The sequence below is a fragment of the Haemaphysalis longicornis genome, unplaced genomic scaffold, assembly GCF_048455015.1.
Source record: "Haemaphysalis longicornis isolate Haplotype H1 unplaced genomic scaffold, Haemaphysalis longicornis Haplotype H1 scaffold_109, whole genome shotgun sequence".
Lineage (NCBI taxonomy): Eukaryota > Metazoa > Arthropoda > Arachnida > Ixodida > Ixodidae > Haemaphysalis > Haemaphysalis longicornis.
This window is the reverse complement of record NW_027526213.1, coordinates 367,722-373,433: the sequence shown is the minus strand read 5'-3', so window position 1 is coordinate 373,433 and position 5,712 is coordinate 367,722. Positions and strand designations below refer to the sequence as shown.

Genomic DNA, 5,712 nt, shown 5'->3' with positions numbered 1-5,712 from the left:
CCCGGCCAAACGAAACGCTGCGTCAGCAGATGTTGCGTGGCTCGTATTCCAGGGAGCGATAGTCTATGGAAGGCATCGATAACAAGGCGTCGGAAATTCACCGGGACGAGTAGACGCGGGGTGTGCGTGGAAACATCGCAAAGCACGGGGACAGCATACGATGGGATGGGTACTTCAGAAAGGTGCAGCGCACCGGGGTTTTTTCGAAGGGGTATTTTTTCGGCGTCATCTTGTTGCGCTCATGCGAGTGCGCTGAAGTCGATGTCAACCGAGTTGTGGGAACTGGAGATTGCGGCGACACGTGAGAATGCATCCGCGGCAGCGTTGTCCTGCCCTTGCACGTGCCGTATGTCCGTTGTGAAATCCGCGACAAAAGACAGATTGCGGGGTTCACGCGGTGAAAATTTGGTGGAATTCGACCGGATGGCGAAGGTCAGAGGTTTGTGGTTCGTTTGGATAGGAACTCTCGACCCTCCAAGAAGTGCCTGAAGTGGCGTACAGCCATGTACATTGCAAAAAGGTCTCTTCCGAAAGCGCTGTAGCGTGAGTCCGCGGGTGACAACTTGCGGGAAAAGAAAGCAAGGGGTTGCCAGGCATTGTCCACAAACTGTTGCAGGACAGCTCCGACTGCCGCGTCAGATGCATCGGCCATTAGGCAGAGCGGAACTGCCGGTCTCAGATGAACGAGAAGGGCTGCCTGGGACAGCTTGGTCTTGACATTCTTGAAAGCGGTTAGTGCTTCTGGAGACCAAGTGAGTGGAGATGCTTTTGGTTTGTTTCCCGTGAGCATGGGTGTCAGTGGGCGGAGGAGAGCGGCGCAGTTCGGGATGAAACGGCGGTAAAAATTTAGGAGGCCAAGAAACTCGCGGAGTTTGCGTATGGAAGATGGCTGCGGAAAGTCTTGGATGGCCTGTACTTTTGAAGGCAAGGGGCGAATGCCATTCTTGTCTACACAGTGGCCGATGAAGTCAAGCTCGTGAGCACCGAACTCGCACTTGCCTCTGTTGACGATAAGGCCATATTCGGCAAGGCGAGTGAAGAGTTGGCGAAGGTGCGGGATGTGTTGTTCTGCGTCGCTACTGAACACAAGCAAGTCATCGATGTAAGCGAAGCAGAAAGGTAATCCTCGGGTCACGGTGTCAATGAACCGTTGGAAAGTTTGTGCAGCGTTGCGAAGGCCGAAAGGCATGCGCACGTACTAAAAAAGTCCCAACGGCGTGATGATTGCCGTCTTCAGAATATCTACCGGCTCCACAGGAATCTGATGGTAGGCCTTAACAAGGTCGATCTTAGAGAAAATCGTCGTCCCATGCAGTGGTGCTGAGAAGTCTGCAATGTGCGGAAGGGGATAGCGATCAGGAACAGTGGCGTTGGTAAGCAACCAGTAGTCTCCGCACGGACGCCAGTCTCCAGGTGACGGTTTTGTAACCATGTGCAGCGGGGATGCGTAAGGGCTCGACGACGGTCGAACTATTCCAAGCTCAAGCATGTGTTCGAGCTCGTCACGTGTGATCTTGTAGCGATCGGGCGGTAAGCGTCGAGCTCGAACATGAATCGGTGGACCCGTAGTGACAATGTGTGAGTGACGTCATGTCCGACGGGGAGGAGGAAATTGGCAGGTCGCAGAAGGGACGGGAATTCCTCAAGAAGCTTGTCATACACCGACTTCGACGAGGCGCTTGCGACCGCCAAGAGCGGTTCCTTCGATGTCATACCAAGCACAGACAGGTGCGTTGTAGCATCAATGAGGCGCTTACGGTGCATGTCAACTAACAAGTTGTAGTGACGCAAGAAGTCTGCGCCAAGAATGGGGTAGGCCACATCAGCAATAAGAAAAATCCATCGAAATGTTCTCCGGAGGCCAATGTTGAGTGACAGCGATTGCGCTCCGTAGGTTGCAATGGGAGTCTTGTTGGCGGCTTGTAAGCTGCTTGTGGTTTGCCTGCGCTTGCGAAACACGGCTGAGGACGGTATTACACTGACCTCAGCGCCTGTGTCGACAAGGAAACCCAGTCCAGTGGTTTTGTCCATCACAAAAAACAAGCGGCTTACTTTGTAACCGAAACCACTCGCCGCCTCTAGTGGTGAGCCGGAGAGTTTCCCTGAAACGTGTAGGGGGTTGTACACTTCCGCGCTGCTTTTCCAAAGTTGCGATGATACCAGCATACGCCTTGCCTTGAAGGCGACGGCGAACGGCGGCCCGAGAAGGAGCGGCCGCGCGGGGGAGAGCGTTGGCGCTGAGCTGAGAGAGCGGCGATATGATCTGATAGCTTGGTGATCTCCCCACGGAATTCCTCACGCAGGTTCTGCAGCGCAGGTGGACACGGCGTTGTGGGTGCTGCGTTAGTGGGCCCGAAACGTTCCGGGAGTGATAAGTTCAACACGGGACGTTCGACAGGAGTGGAAACGTTCATGACAGAGTCGGCAAGTTGGGCCAGCTGAGAAATGAATAAACCTTTCGCGGCAGCCAGCACCATGAGGACGGATGTGGGCAGGCGTTGAAGAAATAGCTCTCGAAGCAAAGCTTGATCGAACGTGGCTTCTTTTTATCCAAGGAGCTGTTGAAGGCGACGCAGTAGCTGTGAGGGTTTGCGATCACCGAGTTCTTCAGATTGTAGAAGCTGCAACCGTCGCAGTTCCGACATTGTCGTTCGCTTGATGAGTTCACTCGTCAGGGTGTCAAACGGGGCGGTCGCCGGCGGTGAAACAGTCAGGTCGCGAAGCTCGGTTGCGATCTCAGGAGGCAGCGCAGACACGAGGTGATTGAATTTCTGGCTCTGCGACGTGATGCGAGCAATGGCGAACCACCTGTTTACCTGGGCGAGCCAGAGCTGTGGGTCCTCCGGCCAGTACTGGGTAAGCTTCAGCGAAAGTGCAGCCACGTCACCCTGAGCGGCGGAGCATGTTCGATGGCTGTCATCTGCAGCGGTGGCTCCAAGCTGGGCATACAAAGCGGTTTGATTGTCGGCTGCCATGTCCGATGTCCGTGGTCACCAATTCTGTGGCAACACGAGGAAATAAAAACGTCGGGCCACAGAACAACACATATATTAGGACACACGTCAGCAGCTGACGGGCCAGCGGCAGGTATGCCTGGCCGAACGCTCAGAGGTCCCGGGACCACTGTCTGCTCGCGCCACGAGGCTCGCGCAGTGAGCTCCAGAGTGGTGCTTCGTCGTCTTCGTCTTCTTTGATGCTGCTACATATTCAACGTCGACGTACCTTAACTGCATATCTGCGATTTTCTTGTCAGAGGTTCCGTTAGTCCGTTCGTTTGGGGATGGTACGCCTTCGTTCCTCGGCGATCCGTGTTGCTGTAGCGTAATATTCCTTGCATCAGCTCTGCAGTAAAGACCGTTCCACGGTCCGTGATTTAGGACTTCAGGGGCTCCATATCGCAGAACAACTTGGTTAATCAAGAACATGTCGACTTTTTGAGCCATCCGCCTCGGAAGTGCGGCGGTCTCTGCGTAGTGCGTCATGTAGTCTGTCGCTACTACAATCCACGTGTTCTCTGATCGTGACGTAGGGAGCGGGCCCAAAAGGTCCATTAAAATCTGTTGGAAGGGATTCGATGGGACGGTTATGGGCTGCAGAAGTCCGGCTGGTCCTGTACGGGCGTTATTCGTCGCTGGCAGTCACTGCAGCTCCGTTCGCAGTGGGACACATCGGTTGTAACGTGGGGCCACTAGTATTTTGCCTTCATTCTTTATAGTGCGTGCTGTGCCAGGATGTACGGATGACGGGTGGTCGTGGCACGCTTCCAAAATTTCGTCGCGAAGGTCTGCAGGGATTACAAGAAGATAATTTGTTCTCGTTCCGGGGTTGAAATTTTTATTCACGAGGACGGAGATTTTGAGGCTGAATGCTGGTAAGTTGCGTATGAAGGCCCTAGGTATGGCGACAATGCGTCCTTTGAGGACGCAGTGTAACTCGCGTAACTCGCAGTGTAACTCGCAGTGTAACAGTGTAACTCGCAGTGTAACTCGCGTAACTCGTGGCGGGCACGCTGCGGGGCAGCTAGGTTACTTTCCGACAGCACTCCGAAGAACGCGCTGTCTGTATCGGAGTCTTGAGGTGGTGGGTCGACGGGGGCACGGGACAGACAGTAGGCATCGGAATGTTTCCTGCCGTATTTATAGACTACTGTAACGTCGAATTCTTTTAGGCGGAAGCTCCATCGCCCAAGACGGCCAAAGGGGTCCTTCAAATTGGCGAGCCAACAGAGCGCATGGTGGTCTGTCACAATTTTCAACGGTCTATCATACCCCTATGGGCGAAATTTTGTTATGGGCTATATGACAGCCAGGCACTCTTTCTCGGAGGCAGAGTAGTTTTTCTGCTCCTTGAACAGACCACGGCTGGGATAGGCGACTACGTTTTCGCAACCGCTTTGTTTTTGGAACACGAATGGAACACGGGCTTCAGTTGGCACACGGATAACACAGATGACAGCACCGCGTAGCCGGTCTGCAAAAACAAAACAAAAACCCACTCCAGAGTTCGCGTCATTCTCAGCAAAAAAACATAAACGAACCTGATCCATGGTTCGCGGCAATATCAGCGTCTTGTTTGTGCAAGTTTACGACACTATGTCATCAACCAATGACATAAAATGAGTGGAAAGAGAGGGTCTCTACCTTCGACATACCGTTACCTAAAGGCGTAAGATGAAACAAAACACCTAAGAAACAAAAAAATATGCCCCAAACAAATTTTGTAGTCAGTGCCATTTCACCAAAAAAGACAATTCGGCAAATTGGTCCCTCAACGCGAACGCATGCATCATCGGACTGCGAGTATAGTAAGTTCGAACGTTGTTCGAATCACTTGTTAGAGGAGTACAGGCCGCCTGTGAAGCATTCGGTGTATTAAATTCATTGTTCTTAACACGCCGTTTTTGTACGTGTTGAAGTCGAACTAGATTCTCTGTGTTTAAAAGAAGAGGTTGATTTTAAACAAAGATCCTCCCTGCTTCCTTTCGGAAGTAATGTAAGGCAATAAATAGAAGCAACAGTTGCTTTCTTCAGAAAACATTGGCCTTGCTTTTACCTATTTGGCGGTCGCTCTTGGCTATGCATGGCCCCAAAAATTCCCCTAATTAATATTATTGACTTTTATGTGTTTTTTCATCAATGCATTAAAAGAATACTCAAGTTTTTATACTCTTTCTATACCATCGTTCACACCCGCAATGTCTAGGAGTTAAAATCAGCGTACGAGTACTATAATTTTAGGAATATAAATCAGATTATGAAATTTCAAAACTTGCTTAGGCACTTAAGTCTGGTTACGTGAAATGAAGACTGAAGCATTATCGCTTTGTTTGGCGGCACTAATGAAAATAAGCTTTACTACTGCATAGAGTTTGCCTCTGTTTCCTTTGTTTAGTTTGTCTTGTGGGGACAATCAGCACTACGACGACTACACTTGACGAAAGGCTTCCCCAGAATGAGAGTACTCAGGTGCTAGCGGCTGGCTTCTTAGTTGGGCGCCGTTATGTTCACCTGTTAAGAGTTCAGCACAATGCTAATTAGTTCCACCGTAGCGAACCTGCTAAAGTAGCGTTTTGAGACGTCAGGTTTACGCTAGTCTGGAGATGCCTGTCTATATGGCACATGGACCAAATGTGTTTTTGTATAAAGTCTTTGCAGCCCGAATCTTCTTCTGTATCTGACCACAGCAAAACGGCTGTTTTACGTGCAATACAGT

The 5,712-nt window shown here is 51.2% G+C and overlaps 1 pseudogene; it reads right to left on the bottom strand.

Moving 5' to 3' along the window:
* Positions 1-239: 239 nt before the first annotated feature.
* On the bottom strand, positions 240-2,975 carry LOC144160579 (uncharacterized; annotated as a pseudogene).
* Positions 2,976-5,712: the final 2,737 nt, after the last annotated feature.